The following is a 17,519-nucleotide window of genomic DNA, read 5'->3' on the forward strand; positions in this document are numbered from 1 at the left end:
GCAAAAAGGTGGCAGGATGCTTCCAGAAATTCACAGCAAGAAGTGGGATGAAATATACCCTTCTTAACCTCAGTTTAAGCGCCTTATTTTCTGTGTGAATAAAGAGATGAAGAGATGGTTTGGGTATATGACCCTTCAGCGCCAGAGGGCATTTTTGGTGTCTACTCCTCCGGAGCCTGTGGTAGCTTCAGAATTTCTACATAAGGCAGGTTTCAGGAGGAATCCACCTGGAAGGGGCTTAGAGAACTTGTCTGGAAGCCACATCTGCAAAGCAAGTGTGCCATTTTTTTTCTAGGTTGAATGTATCGGGGGGTGCTGATGAGATTGAGGGAAGAAGTAAAAACTGCCATTTGTTGTGGGATCACTGTGGAGAGGAGCAGGCCTAGCTTATCTTTAAACCATGTACAGTGCCCAGCAGGGTAAGTAGTACAAGACAAGTGTTCAAAATGTTTATTAAATTAGACGAACGACAAGTGAGCCTTGGGGCGCCCGGGCAGCTCAGTCTGTTAAGCATCAGACTCTTGACTTCGGCTCAGGTCATGATCTCACGATTCGTGGGTTCATGCCCGGGCTCTGTGCTGACAGCACAGGATTCTGTCTCCCTCCCTCTCTGCCCCTCCCCCTACTCTCTCTCTCCCCACCCTCAAAAGTAAATAAACAAACATTTTAAAAAGATGAATGACAAGTGAGCCTTTAGATCCACATCAAAGACAACAAGGTCATGCCTGGGTTTTTTCCCCTTACAAGCCCGTTGGCTTCTATCTAGTTTCATGACTAGTGGCCGCACGTGTAAGTTATACCAACTTGTATACTTGCCCAGAAATAGACAGACAATGGACGAGCAAAGAACTACAAAGAAAAATCTAAAGAACCCAGGCATTTAGTTGGAAAGGGAATAGGCTCAGTTGACACATCAGAGAAGGTGGGGCTGGAAATCAACGTGGCAAAGGAAACACACAGCGGCCCAAACCTCACTGGGGAACCACAAAGCACCAATATCCTGCCACTCAAATTGCAGCCACTCTACATCATCCCTTTTTTTAAAATCTAGCTATTCATTGTTGGCACCCACCCTCAGTCTTATCTGATCCATTTGTACAGGAGTAAACAGGCTTCAAAGAACAGTTAAGTACCAATGTGCTTCTTAGGAGAGAATAGGAAAAGGTTGGCGAGCCCCCAGATTCCAGGAGTAGGAAAATCTCCTGCCTAACGTGGCTGCCACCTTGGCCTTTGCTTCTCATTCTTTTCACTGCTGTTGCCTTTACAGGAAAAAAAAAAAAAAATGCTCATTTGGGCACTGTTTAAACATGCAGTCGATTGTACTTCTTTTTGGGAAAGTGTGCATTTTCTCCCTTAGAGTGGATACGGGTAACATGCCTCCTTGGTCAAATCTGGCAAACTGAAATGTCCTTTTTTCTGAAATTCCTCAGTTATGTCACACCCATTATCTTGCCTTATTAAAATGGAAAGAACTTTCCTCTATGTATGTCCCATTCTTCCATTTATCAGAATTGGGATAGATTGTGCCTTTCCACTCAATTTGGACAATGAAATGAGTTTCATTTTTATTTATGGGCTTCATAAATCCGTCTCACTTGCTGCTTTTCATGCCCCAGTTCCACGCTGTTGTGTTGGGATTTCCCACCCTGCCAGGCAATTAAACTAAAAACTCGTGGCAACAAAAATTTTCTTTACAAAACTCTTTTAAACCCAAAATATACATAATCATCTCCATTTCGGGTCCAATATATTTAAGGGATGGGGTCTTTAAGTCTTATTTTGGAGCGTCCAATTTCCCAGATTAATTCTGTCATCGCCAAGCCCTCATTGGAGTTCTAAAGGTGAGTGCAAAGTTCCAGGACGGAAAGAATGCGTTAATTTTAGATACTATGTTTCCAATCCGGGTGCCAGGCATGTGAGAAGACAATACAGTGGCTGTGCTGAAGGACTTGAGGAACAGCAGTGAGCTCACACCCCACGATCACCTGAGCTCCGAGCAGGAGGAGCCCAGAAACCGGGAGCAGCAGCAACAGTTCCCTGCTCTAGGCCAGACCAAAAAAAAAAGAAACAAACAAAAACCCCAGCCCAACCCTATCACATAGACCTACAGCATTAAAGGAAGGGTGGAGAGACAGGAGTCCTGCTTCTCAGTACTTTGCCACCGTCAGAGGAAGTTACTACTGTTTCTCTAAGTACACAACTGAACGACAGGCTTCTACCTGATAAGGTAGATCCAATAGGATCCAATAGATCTGATCCAGTCTAATGACATGTATGGATTTGGTTCAGGGGTAGTCCAGTCCTGTAACACAAAAGCCCAAGAAAAGAAACCCAATAAAACTATTTTGACAGAAACCCAGTGATCTGCATTTTGGATACCTTAGACACAGGCCAAGCTGAAGATGCTTTCTCTGATTCAACCACACACACACACACACACACACACACACACACACACACACACAGATAGATATGTAGATAGATAGATAGATAGATAGATAGATAGATAAAGATACATATATCTCTCTCAAATAGTAGAAGTGGGCAAAGAATGTTTAAATCTGGCCTTACCAGGCTGTCTACTTTAGATCAGAAACCACTGTTTGTTCCTCTAGTCCATGGAAGGTGCTCCATGTCTGTTAGACTCATTTACCTGACATTCTTTGTAATGTAAGGTGAGCTGGATGCTTCAATTGTCATGCCCCTAAACACTAGGGTTGACCCAGTGTTGCTTCCTCCCTCTATGCGGAGCCTGGGAAAATGTGAGCTGGAGAGCAAGAATTTGTAAGTGTGTCTATTGTAGGATGCTGACACGGTTGACACAAGTGTTTTGGTCCAGCTGGCAGGTATCTCCCTGGAGTGGAGATGGGTGGATCAGAATGTGATGAGAATGTCACCAGCCATTAGGATCATCCACCTCCCTTTGCAAATCACACAACCTTCTGGCTTCAGAGGTACTTGCCTCATTGGGAGAACAGAGCTAACGTGAGTATTCTCGTTTATTTAGCAGTTATTATTATTACGGGAAATTAGCAAATAGACATTTTCACTTATATCACAATCTTCTGAACTTTTCCTAATGTGGGTCTATTCCCCTGAACCTGATGATTTATGGTGAATGAAGTTCTGGACCCGGCCAAGATGGGGGCTAGAGCCCAAATGGTGCTAGCCACACCAGAGGTATGACACTCTAGAACTTCCTGGCTCTGAAGCTAGCTAGCCTTCTTAAACATTTCTTTTTTTTTTAATTTTTTAATGTTTATTTATTTTTAAGAGACAGAGAGAGTGTGAGTGGGGAACGGGCAGAGAGAGAGAGACAGAGAGAGAGAGAGAGAGAGAGAGAGAGAGAGAGAGAGACAGAATCCGAGCTGTCGGCACAGAGCCTGATGTGGCGCTTGAACCTGCCAGCCATGAGATTATGACCTGAGCCGAAGTCGGACGCTTAACTGACCGAGCCACCCAGGTGCCCCCTTAAATGTTTCTAATATTACACAATATCTCAGGAAGTACTTAATTCTACCTGAGTGATATTGTATGCTAAAATGGGCAAGCGAAATATTAGTGAGAATAAGCACTTTCCCTATCCCACTGGATTGCTAAAGTACATTCAGGTAAAATTTTTCAAAGAACAAAATGGTGCTTGCAAAAAATAAATTCCTTTCTTTAATAAACACCAAATGGAGATGAGCTTGAACCAACATAGACAAAGGCCATTTCATAAAGTTGTGCAAGCTGTACACTGCTCAAAGGCCCCCTTCCTTTCATAGGCATTGTAGGCTTTTGTGTTTACTGGCCAATAGGAGTCAATGCCTTGAAGAAAGTCTGCCTTTTTCTAAATTGCACAAAGACAAATAAAGGTTAGCAGTAGCTCTGTAGGAATCCGTATCTAGTAAAAGGACCAGGTAACCAGCACCAACATCTTCTTTTATCTTTTTTCACTACATATATAATATATAGATATTATATAGACAGCCACCCCAGAAGTTCCTCCGTGTGCCCCAATCATAACCCCTCTTCCCTCAAAGTAACAATTGTCCATGATAGTTGTCACTTCTTAAAAATCATTTTATCACCCAAATCCAAACATGCATCAGTAGACACTATTGTTTAGTCTTGCCCTTCTTAAAACTTTTAGTATCTTTAAAAAAAATTTTTTTAATGTTTATGTATATTTGAGAGAGACAGAACGCGAACGGGGGAGGGGAGGGAGAGAGGGACACAGAATCTGAAGCAGGTTCCAGGCTGTGTGCTGACAGCAGGGCTGTCGATGCAGGGCTCGAGATCATGACCTGAGCCAAAGTCAGACGCTCAACCAACTGAGCTACCCAGGTGCCCCCCAATTTTACTATCGTTTAATTCTCTTTTAATCCACAGAATTTCTCCTCCACCCCTTCCATTTCTTTACAAATCATTTGTGGAAGAATTTGGGCAGTTTGACCTATAATTTCCCAGTGTCTTGATGTTGCTGACTGCCTGCTCACAATGAAGTTCAACACGTTCCTGTCTTCTGCATTTCCTGCAAATTGGAAGCTCAGTCTACTTAAGGATCAGACCAGGTAACAACTATTTAGCAAGACTATAGGTAGTGTCCAGCAATACTACAGAAGGCACATAATGTCTGGTTATCTTTCGGTTTTTAATCTGTGCCACTATTGATGCCTGTATGTGTCCAGCGGGGGTTGCAAAATGGTGATATTCTATCATTTCTTTTTCATTTTGTAATTAGAATAGTTTTATAAGATACTGTGCCTTTAATTTACTATTTGGATACCAAGTGGCACAGTTCATATAAAAACCAGGGTAAATGCTTAACTCTTTCCTTTTACTTCCCAGTTTTCAAGATATGAATTGGTTTACCTTTCCTGAAGGTGATCAGTTCTTTTTTTTTTTTTTTTAAGTTTATTTACTTTGAGAGAGAGACAGAGAGAGCCAGCAGGGGAGAGCAGAGAGAGGGGGAAAGAGAGAATCCCAAGCAGGTTCTGCACTGTCAGCACAGAGCCTGACGCAGAGCTCAAACTCACAAACGTGAGAACATAACCTGAAATGAAACCAAGAGTCAGACACTTAACTGACTGAGCCACCCAGGTGCCCCAATGATCAATTCTCTCTAATATCATTATCAAATCATGAATTTAAACATACATGACAGGTTTCAATTCTTATCATTATTGAAGGTCAAACTGTCCCATCTTTGACCAGTAGGAGGCTGAGTCCTTCTGACATGACCTCAGAAGTCTTTGATAGTTTCCTTGTTATCTAACATGTTCCAACTTCATTTTACAGACTTCCTGCCCTAGACTTATTTCTCCAAGAAGCCCTAATTTCTTTTACAGAGAAATGAGTGTTTCAAAACCACAATCTGGGTGTTGGGGATGCTCTTTGCTAAATTAGACATTGTTTCTAGAACTTTTCAGCAGACTGAACTATGAAATATGATTCAAAGATAAAAACATTTCATAAATGTATATTGTACTTTCTATGCAGATTCAATACTATGAAGTTTTTACTTAACCACTCTATAACAGTGGAATCTCCTGTCTTGCATTCTGAGAACTTGGGTTCTTAAAAGCAGAAGGAACGACAGAATTAAAACATCCCAACATTACTGTTCTGACATTGCACAGCAACAATCTCAGAATGACAATACTAATATCACCACCAATATGATTCTCAAAAACATTTAAGTGTTTTTGCATATACCTTCCTACTTTCCCCATTAAAATAAAAGTTTATTACATCTACACATTGAGACCATGTAGCCATTGCACACTATACTCTCCCCCCATGGTCCAGGACACTATTTAATGTGTAAGTTCTTATGTTGGTGTCTTTCTCATTGTTTCAGTCATTTACAATACATTCTCTACTAGATCCCTCAGGAAGAGCTCATGGGAACAATATTCCCTGAATGTTTGCATGTTGATAACTATTTGTGCCCTTTATTCTCAGAGTCAGTTTTTCTGGGTATAAAATCCTTCGCTCACATTTTCTTTCCTTACTTTAAATATGTTGTTTCATTTCTGTCTCCTCAATAAAGCACTGCTGTTGAGAAGTGTAATTATAAGCTAACTTTTCTCTCTTATAATTCATGTGCACTTTTTATTCTAGAAGCTCATTTTTTTTTTCTGTGTTAATCATATTGTCAACATTCTCAGGTATGCAGTGTGCTCTTTCCATGTAGCTTCAATTTTTTTTTTAATTTCAAAAAAGTTTTCTTGAATTCATCTTTACAGTTCAGTTGCCTTGCTTCGGTTTTCTTTGTGATCTCCAACAACCATATGTTTGATCTTCTTTGCCTGCTTCAATATACACCACTTTCTCTTTAATCCTTTTTATCTCTTTTGTAATTAAAAAAATTAATGTTAATTTTTTATTGAGAGGCAGAGAGAGACAGAACATGAGCATGGGAGGAGCAGAGAGAGAAGGAGACACCAAAATTGAAGCAGGCTCTAGGCTCTGAGCTGTTAGCACAGAGCCCGACACAGGGCTCAAACTCACAAACCATGAGATCGTGACTTGAGCTAAAGTCAGATGCTTAACTGACTGAGCCACCCAGGCGCCCCTCTTTCTTAATTTTTTTATTTTTAAAAATGTTCTGACTTCTAGTTTCCAGTTCTGCATGTAAGTATCTTAGAAATTACCACTCCATCCGAATAACAATTCTGAACAGACTGGAAAACCAACAACTCTTTTGGAATTTGTAAGAGAGTGGATGGTACACAAGGCAACCTGATGCCCCCAGACTGAAAAGAAAGACAAGTGAAGTCATAGGTTACCAGAGAGAGGCTTACAAGTGTAAAACACTGTGGGAACAATACCAGAATAGGAAAACCTAAACTGTAATTGACAAACTGATGGAGGCTCAGTGAAAACAGGTCTGAGAGTTAAAAACTCCAGGGGATTCAGTAACAATATTCCACAACATTGTGAAATATACTTTCAGCAACTTGACCGAGTTCCCACAGTAAATACTGGAGAAAAATCCCCTTGCACTTCTGTGCTTCTAGCAAGGGAGGGGGAAATAAATCATTTTGAAATACGCCAGAGCACTCTGTTCTTCTTAACAAGACCTGCCCTTCAGGGGAAACTAGTTAACCAGAGCCTAACCTGCTGGGGTATTATCAGAGCCAACTGACCTGGAGAAGGGAAATACCCAACCCCAATCACCTCTAGCCTTCTATGTGGGAGAAGGGAAATATTCAACTCCAGTCCACTCTAGCCATCCTGTCCTACCTAGAGAGGTTGAAAAAAACTGAGAAACTCTTGTGAAGTTCACAGTCCAGAGGCACAGTCTCACTGAAAGAGTGAGATTTCATTGTAGGACTATAGAATACTTCCTCATACCTCACACCTCAACATTACACTACTAAAGGCCTATTCATAGCCAGTCATTTTATCCAGTACTTCATGTCCAGCTATCATGAAAAAAAATTACAGGGACTACCCAAAGGCAAAAAACACAACTCAAAGACACAGAGAAAACACCAGAACTAGACATAGCAGGGATGTTGGAGCTATCATATTGGGAATTTAAAGCAACTACGATTAATTCAGTAAGGGCTTTAATGGATAAAGTAGACAGTACATAAGAACAGATGGGCAATGTAAGCAGAGAGATGGAAATCCTAAGAAAGAAGCAAAAAGAAATGCTGGAGATAAAAACAAAAAACAAAAAACAAAAAAACAAAACCACCGTTAACAGAAATGAAGAATACATTTGAAGGGCTTAGTAGTAGACTGGACATCACTGAGTAAAAAACCTCTGAGCTAGAGGATATATCAATAAAATCCTTGAAAACTGAAAAGGAAAGAGAATAAATATTGAGAAAACCAGGGTATCCAAGGACTGTGGGGCAAATACAAAAGGTGTGATACACATGTAATGAGAACACCAGAAGGAGAAGGAAAAGAAAAAAAATCTTTGAAACAATAATTTTGGAGAATCTCCCCAAATTAATGTCAGACATCAAACCACAGATCCAGGAAGCTCAGACAACACCAAGCAGAAAAAATGCAAAAAAACACAAACTAAACCAAACCAAACCAAAATACTACACCTACATATACCATTTTAAACCAGAGAAAAGATCAAGGAAAAACTCTGAAAGAAGGCTATGTCAAAGAATACCTTCCTCTGGAAGAACAAAGGTAAGAATCATATCCAACTTCTCCTAAGAAACCATTCAAGTAAGGGCACTGGGTGGCTCAGTTGGTTAAGTGTCTGCCTCTTGGTTTTTGGCACAGGTCATTACCTCACGGTTGGTGTGTTTGAGCCCCACATCAGGCTCTGTGCTGGCTGTGAGGAGCCTGCTTGGAATTCTGTCTCTCCCTCTCTCTCTGCCTTTCCCCTGCTTGCTCTGTCTCTCTCAAAATAAATAAACTTAAAAAAAATCTTTTAAATTAAAAAAAAAAAGAAACTATTCAAGCAAGAAGAGAACAGAGTGGAATATTTAAAATATTGAGAGAAAAAAACCCACCAACATAGAATTCTGAACCTTGAGACACTAACATTCAAAAGTGAAGAAGAAGAAAAAAAAAGACCTTTTCACAAAGAGATATTGAGGAAATTTTCTGTCTATAGACCTGCCTTGCAAGAAATGTTAAAAGTTCTTTAGAGGAAAGGGAAATAACATAGGTCAGAAACTCAGAGTCACAAAAAGTAACAGAAAGCAACAAAGAAGGAATAATTGAAAAACCTTCATTTTTTAATTCTTGACTGATTCTAACAGACAATTTATTCAAAATAATACCAACAACATATTCAATTATGTGTGTATATAGATTTATGTGTGTGTGTGTGCGCGCGCATGCTTATATAAGTAAAATGAATGACAGCAATGATACAAGGGACAGAGGAAGTACTCAGACTATCTGAAGTGATAATATATATATATATATATATATATATATATATATATAGACTTGGATTAGCTGAAAATGTACATTGCAAACTCTAGGGCAATCACTAAAAAAGAGAAAGAGAGGAAGGGAAGGGAAGGGAGGGAAGGGGAGGGAAGGGGAGGGAAGGAGAGGAGAGGGGAGGGGAGGGGAGGGAAGGGAAGACCAATATGCTAAGAAAGGAGAGAGATTAAAATTGCATAAAATGCTGAATTAAAACAACAGGCAGAAAAAGACCAGAAGACCAAAATAGGAACAAAGGACAAGGGCAACAAATAGAAAAGAGTAATGAATATGATAGACATTAATCCGATTACATCAATAATCTAAATGCCCTAATTAAAAGATTATCAGAGTTGGGGCGCCTGGGTGGCGCAGTCGGTTAAGCGTCTGACTTCAGCCAGGTCACGATCTCACGGTCCGTGAGTTCGAGCCCCGCGTCGGGCTCTGGGCTGATGGCTCGGAGCCTGGAGCCTGTTTCCGATTCTGTGTCTCCCTCTCTCTCTGCCCCTCCCCCGTTCATGCTCTGTCTCTCTCTGTCCCAAAAATAAATTAAAAACGTTGAAAAAAAAATTAAAAAAAAAAAAAGATTATCAGAGTCAATCACAAAAACAAGAACAAACTATATGCTGTCTACAAGAAACCCGCTTTAAACACAAAGACACATATAAATTAAAATTAAGTGGTCAGAGAAAAATAAACCATGTCAACACTAATTAAGAGAAAGAAGGAGGGGCACCACCTGAATAGCTCAGTTGGTTAAGCGGATGACTTAGGCTCAGGTCATGATCTTGCAGTTTGAGTACAAGCCCCACATCAGGCTCTGTCCTGACAGCTCAGAGCCTGGAGCCTGCTTCAGACTCTGTGTCTCCTCCTCTCTCTGCCCCTCCCGTGCTCATGCTCAGTTTCTCTCTGTTTCTCAATAGTAAATAAGTGTTTAAAAAAAAATTTTTTTTAATAAATGTAAAGAAAGGAGTAGCCATATTAATTTCAGATGAAGCAGATCTCAAAAAAGAAAAGTTATCAGAGATAAACAGAGGCATTACATAATGATAAAGAGGTAAATTCTCCAAGAAGATGTTATAATCTTTAATGTGTATGTGCCTAAAAACAGAGCGTCAAACTATGTGAGGCAAAAACTAATAGAATTGCAAAGAGAAACAGATGAATCCACTAACATAGTTGCAGGGTTTGACATCCCTCTATCAGAACCAGCTGGCAGAAAATTAGTAAAGACAAAGTTGAACTCAACACCACCATCAAACAACTGGATATAATTGACATCTATAGACTACTTCATCCAACAACAGCAGAATATATATCCTTCTCAAACTCACATGGAACATTCACCAAGATAGACCACATTCCTTGCAATAAAACAAATTTAAGAGACAGAAATCATATGTCTGCTTTCAAACCACAATAAAATTAAATAAGTATAAAGATGATATAAAATATATAATATAAATATATATTTTTTTAATTTTTTAATGTTTATTTATTTTGGAGAGAGAGAGAGAGAGAGACAGAGTGTGAGCAGGGGAGGGGCAGAGAGAGGGAGACACAGAATCTGAAACAGGCTCCAGGCTCTGAGCTGTCAGCACAGAGCCAGATGCGGGGCTCAAACTCACGAACTCTGAGATCATGACCTTGAGCCGAAGGGAGACGCTTAACCGACTAAGCCACCCAGGCACCCCTATAATATAAATATTAATTAAATCAGTAACAAAAGATGATTGGACAATCTCAAAATACATGGACTTTAACAAACAAAAAACATTTCTAAATAACTCATGGGTCAAAGAAGATATCCCCAAAGAAATTTTAAAATATTTTGAACTAAATGAAAATACAACTTAGCCAAAATTTGTGGGATGCAGTGAAAGTACTTAGAAAGAATTTACAACATTGGATGCATATATGATCTAAAATCGATCATCTAACTTTCTATCTTAGGAAACTATAAAAAGAATAGCAAATTAAATCCAAAGTAAGCTGAAGTAAATAATAAAAATTAGAGCAGAAATCAATGACATTGAAAACAGGAAGCTAACAGAAAAAAAATAAAAATAAAACCTGATTCTTTGAAAAGATCAATAAAATCTGGAAGCATCTCACCAGACAAAAAGAGAGAGGACAAAAATTACTAGTATCAGAAATGAAAAAGGGGATATTACTACAGACCTTATAAACATTTAAAGGATAATAAAGGTATACTATGAACAACCCTATGCCCACAAATTTGCCAACGTAGATGAAAATGGACCAATTCCTTGAAAGACACAACTTGCCAAAATTCATACAAGAAAAACTAGATAATCTGAATAGGCCTGTATCTATTAAATAAATTGAATCAATAATAATCAGTAATTAACAGACTTCTGAAACAGAAAGCACTAGGCCCAAATGGGTTCACTGGTGAATTCTATCAAACAATTAGGAAGAAATTGTACCAATTACCTGCAACCTCTTCCAGAATACAGAAGCAGAGGGAATACTTCCCAACTCATTCTATGAGGCCAGCATTATTCTAATAACAAAACCAGACAAAGATATTCCAGTAATTACAGACCAATATCTCTCATGAACATAGATGCAAAACTTCTCAACAAAATAATAGAAAATGCATCTCAAAAATGTATAAAAATACTTATACACCATGTCCAAATGAGATTTATTCCAGGTATGCAAGTTAACATTCAAAAATAAACTAATGAATCCATCACATCAACAGGTTAAAAAAGAAAAATCACAATGATATGACAACGATACAATCATATCAGTAAATGTGGACAAAATTCATGATAAAAAGTCTTAGTGAAGTAGGAATTGAGGGGAAGAATCCTCAGCTTGATAGTGAACATTTACAAAAAACCTACAGCTAACATTATACTTAATAGTGAGAAATTCAAAGCTTTCCAGCTAAGATCAGGTACAAGGTAAGGATGTCTCCTCTCATCACTACTCTCAACATCATACTAGAAGGTCTAGCTAATGCAATAATACAAGAAAAAGAAACAAAAGTTCAGTTGAGACAGGAAGAAATAAAACTATTTGTTCACAAATGACATGGGCATCTATTTTAAAAGTTTGAAAAAAATCACCAAAAGTCTCTTGGAACTAATAACTACAGCAAGGTTTCAGGATACAATTTCCTATATACCAGCAGGAGTAAGTAGAATTTGAAATTAAAAACACAATAACATTTATATTAGCACACCCCCCCCCAAATTATATACTTAAGTATAAACTGAACAAAAAAAGCACAATATCTATGTAAGGAAAACTCTAATGAATGAAATCAAATGAATAAATAAATAAATGGAAAGACATTCCATATTCATGGATAGGAAGGCTCAATACTGTCAAGGTGTCCATTCTCCCCACATTGATCTATAGATTCAATGCAACCCTGATCAAAATCTCAGCAAGTTATTTTTGTGGATATCAACAAAGTGATTCTAAAGTTTACAGGGATGGGCAAAATACATAGAATAGTGAACACAATATTGAAGAACAACAACATTAGACCACCTGAAGCCTTAGTATGAAGTTACAGTAACCAAGACAACACGGTGGTGTCAAATGAACAGTCAAATAGATGAATGGAACGGAACACACAGCCCAGAAATAGAACCATGTAAATAAGTCAACCGATCTTTGACAAAGGAACCAAGGCAATAGAATGGAGAAAGGATAGTTTTTTCAACAAATAGTGCTAGAACAACTGGACATCTGCATGAAAGAGAGAAAGAGGAAGAGAGGAGGGAGGAAGGGAGAGAAGAAGGAAGGGAGGAAGGGGAAAAAAAGAAAAATCTAGACGTAGAGTTTATATCCTTTACAAAAACTAACTAAAGACGGATCACAGACCTAAATGTAAAATACAAACTATAAAACTCCTAGAGTACAACATAGGAAAAGAAACCTAGATGACCTTGGGTATGGCAATGACTTCAGTATACAACACCAAAAGCACAATCCGTGAAAGAAGTAATTGATAAGCTTAACTTCATTAAAATGCAAAGCTCCTGCTCTGTGAAAGACAATGTCAAGAGAATGAGAAGACAAGCCACAGACTGGGAAAAACTATTTGCAAAAGACATATCTGATAAAAAGACTGCTCACCAAAATACACAAAGAACTCTTAAAACTCAACAATAAGAAAGTGAACAACTCAATTAAAAAATGGGCCGAAGACTTCAACAGGCATCTCACCAAAAAAAGATATAAAGATGGCAAGTAAGTATATGAAAAGATGCCCAACATCATAGGTCATCAGGAAATGCAAATTAAAACGATGACATACCACTACACACCTGTCAGAATGACCCAAGTCTAGGACACTAACACCACCAAATGCTGGTGAGGATGTGGAGCGACAGGAAATCACCTTATTGCTGGTGGGAATGCCCAATGGGCATACTCTTCCATACAATCCAGTGATAGTGCTCCCTTTTACTTACTCAAGGGAGTTGAAAACTTATGTCCACACAAAAACGTGCACACAGATGTTTATAGCTTTATTCATAATCGGAAAACTTGGTGGTATCCAGGATGACCCTCAGTAGGTGAATGGATCGATAAACTGTAGCACATCTAGACAATGGAATATTACTCAGCACTTAAGAAGAAATGAGCTACCAAGCCCTGAAGATGTGGAGGAAGCAAATTACTAGGAGAAAGGTGTCAATCCGAAAAGGCTACATAATATACAATTCCAACTATGTGAAATTCTGGAAAAAGAAAAACCATGGAGATGGTAAAATTCAGTGGTTACCAGGTGTGGCGTGGGTGGGGGGAGAGGTGAGACGTGGGTGGGGAAGAATGAGCAGGCAGAGCACAGAGGATTTTTTGAGTCATGAAAATAGTCTTTATACCATAACGATGGATACATGTCATTACACATTCGTCCAAACTGGTAGGCACGTACCACACCAAGAGTGAACCATAATACAAACTATGGACTTTGGGTGATTATGACAAAGTGGCAAAATAGGTTCACCAATTTTAACAAAGGTACCCCTCTGGTGGGCTATACTGATAATGGGGGAGGCTATGCACATGCAGGGCAAAGGGCATAAGGGCAATCTCTGTACCTTCCCTTTAGTTTTTCTGTGAACCTGAAAAAAATTTTAAGCCTTCAATTAAAAAGTTGTTTTCCTATCACATTTCTCTTAAGGCATTATCTGTTGTGTTCATTCACTCTTATGGCCTTTCTAGTTTAGTCTTTGTTTCTAAAATAATTTTTTCTTTTATTTCTCATTCCCTCCTGAGTTACCACCTCATTTCTGAATTTTCTAATTACAACTTGGGTTATTCTTTCATGTCTTATTTAACTTTCTTAATGTCCTTCAGTTCATTTTGGAGTAGTAAATTAATTTTGGTCTATTTTGTAAGCACATATTTCTGGAATTACTTTTAAAAGTTCATTTACTTATTTTGAGACAGAGAACAAGCATGTGAATGGGGGAGGGGCAGAGAGCCAGAGGGAGAGAGAGAACCCATCCCAAGCAGGAATCCCATCCCAAGCAGACTCCACACGGTCGGCTCAGAGCCCGACATGGGGCTTGATCCCACGAATTGTGAGATCATCACCTGAGCCGAAATCCACAGTCGGACTCTCAATCGACTGAGCCACCCAGGCACCCCTGGAATATTTTCACTGTTCATATTATTCTAATCCTAATTCTCTTTCTCTTACAATAACTTTGCATGGGACTTGATGTTGATTCTCTTCTGTTGTGCATTTTTAACGTGAAATTAGTTTTCCTAAACTATGAGAATGAATCAAGCTAAATTTTTTAAAAAGCTCTAACTTCACAGAGCTCCCTCTTCTGTTGTTTGTGTGAACTGTTAAAAAAAAAAAATGACACATTGCTTTGAAATTTCCTGGCTGTTCTTCCCTTCCTTTGAATTGGGCCTTTCTCTTGCCCCTACCCAGTTCAATTTTGATACCATTCCCAGTAACTTCCCAGTGAAGGGCCCAATACTAGAAGGCAGCTCTGGCCGGTCAATTTTGAGGGTTCAAAGGGCCGGCGCCTTTAATCCCTTATGACAAGCCCTTTGCGCTCAGCGGGTATTAGAACAGGCAACATGCCTTCACCTTCAGCTGCTGTTCTCAAATTGGTCTGAGTTTCCTAGTGAAACTATTTGGGGTTGGCTATTTGGGGTGCTGTTCTCAGACACAGTGAAGAGCTATACTGTGGCTTCTTTTTGTCTCCCACACAGATGCCCATCTCATGCAAGTCTTATGGTTACTGGTATTTTGTCCCCAAATACTTGCATTTTGAGATTTGTGGCATCCTGTCACCTGGTTTTGTTGTAGTGGTGGTCTATCAATTTTGATTTTACTACATGTCTCTGTATGTTTTTATGTGGGATTATGTAGGTGGTAGGCTACTGCCATTACCACCACCATCTTCCCAGGATCATTATCATCTTTTAATTCAAGCTGATTTTTGCTATGTTCTTCCTTTTGGTTCCTTCCTTTCAGCAAGTCACAGGGAAAACTTGGCTTCAGTTTGTAAAGAGCCCCTGTATTTATACATAAATACATACATCATTTATATATATATATAAATATATGTGTGTCTGGGAGAGATGTATAGAAAGGGGGCCATGTGTTGAGTGGAGGCTGCTAATTGGGGGCAGGTTGCAAAAAGTTAAAGACACAGCTTCTGCCTTTCGGAGTTCGTAACCTGAGAATGCAATACACATCCACTCAATGAAGCAGAACTACAACTACTTAGTTTCCAATCACAGCTCTTATTAGCTTGTCACGCCAACTGGGGCAAATCGACTTCTTGGGATTTGAGTTTCTCCATTTGTAAAACACAAGCATATCACCCGCCCTGTCCGACTGTATAGGCTGTAGGGAAGAAAGAATATAATGGAGGTATATGCACTCTGGTCACCAACGACCTGCATCACGGGGGCAGGAATCACATGCTCTTCATCTGTCTCTGCCCCTCAACGCCTCCGCCTCCGACAGTGCTTGACACATTCTGAGCACTCTGTGTTTGCACCTTGGAAAAAAGTACTAACAGCCCTATTATGTGATAATTAACTTTAAAAGTTCCTCAGTCTCATCAGTGATGACAAGAGTTAATAGGCCCTTGTTTGGGGGTTGGAGAGGCTAGCCTGGAAACTGACCCTTCACATTGAAGAAATGGCCTTCACTTCAAAAGTCAACCATCAGAAGACACAGAAGAGCTGAGTTTTTAAAAATGCATTTTTTATTATTCAGCCTTCAGCAGAAATGTCACCTTTCTAAAGCAAGCTGTTATCATGCGCTCCCCGTGCCAAACAGGCGCCTCTGAGGAGCAGGATTTTATCTCAACGTTTTTCGTGATTTGTGTTTCTCTTTCAAGGAGCTCCATGCCTTAAGGCACCTGAAACACTAACAGGAAGAAGTTAAGGTTACAGGAGGAGCAGACTCCAACAACATAAAACAGGGATTTCTGCGGAACGGTCCAGGATCAGCATCAAAGCTACAGTAGGCAGTCACCCTGTCCAATAATTCATGTCCTCTCAGTACAGCTCACTGCTTTTCTGGTGGGCTCGTTGGTTGAGACCATATTCTCAAAGAAACTCCATTTTGTGACAGGGCCCCCATTAGCAGGCTCAGCCACATGACAGGCCTAGACACAGCCAGCACAACTGCTGGCGACGCTTGCCAATAAGCCAGATGCTGCCACATATTGGCATCTGGGTCCTGGAATAGCAACCATGTTCTCAGTCTGGCTAGGGATTCTGACCCTAGCTACGGAAGGAGACAAAGGAAGGAAAGAAAGAGACGGAGCAAGGGGAGGGAGGGCAGACGGTGGAAGGGTCTCTTGGTAATTTCCCTACCATGGATTTAGAGCTTCCGCAACAAAAGGCTCGTTGGAAAGCTGCTACCAGCGCTGCAATGGGCGGGAGAGGTAGAGATGGGGAGCGTTCTCAACCCAGCGAGCTATTTTGGCACCTGGGGAGCGGGGGTAGCTGATTCAAAAGGAGACAGCTGCAGCAGGCAGCGACGCTCACCCCTCCTCTCCCGCAAACCATGATAGCCCACAGTGGAGATAAGCTACTGGATATAGCTTCAATCTGCAGCAGAGGGACGGAGAGTGGCAGCATCAGGATGGCTGTTGCTTTCGGCTTTCTGGGTGCCAAGACTCACCAGCGCCAGGAAGGCCAACTAAGCGGTGAGGGTGAGACCCAGACCGGCAGTCTGGGGGAGATGCTTACAATCAAGAAAGGACAACTGCGGTGTTTTGGCCCCAGGAATAGGGTACAGGTGAAAGGAAGCCCTGTGCCCTACAGTCACTTTTGATGCCGAAGTGAACCTAGCCTGAGTGAGTCTTCAGGTACCACTGGCATCATTATTAGGCAGAAGTATGGCCTGGCAGGGGGCAGGGGGTGTTGAACTGAGTTAAGCTTAGGGCCTGAAGAGGTGAGAGTATAAGAAGCAGGCAGCATTTCATCTTTCTCAAAATATCAAGTTCTATGCAGCATCCCCTCTGCCCATATCACATTTGCCAAGAGCTGCTCAGGGCCCTACACCCAAAAGAGTACTGGCCTCTGCAGTCAGAAGATCCGGGGAAAGAGCCCCAAAGGTCATTTCCCAACAGGAGAGTTGA

Source organism: Prionailurus bengalensis, chromosome E4, assembly GCF_016509475.1.
Source record: "Prionailurus bengalensis isolate Pbe53 chromosome E4, Fcat_Pben_1.1_paternal_pri, whole genome shotgun sequence".
Lineage (NCBI taxonomy): Eukaryota > Metazoa > Chordata > Mammalia > Carnivora > Felidae > Prionailurus > Prionailurus bengalensis.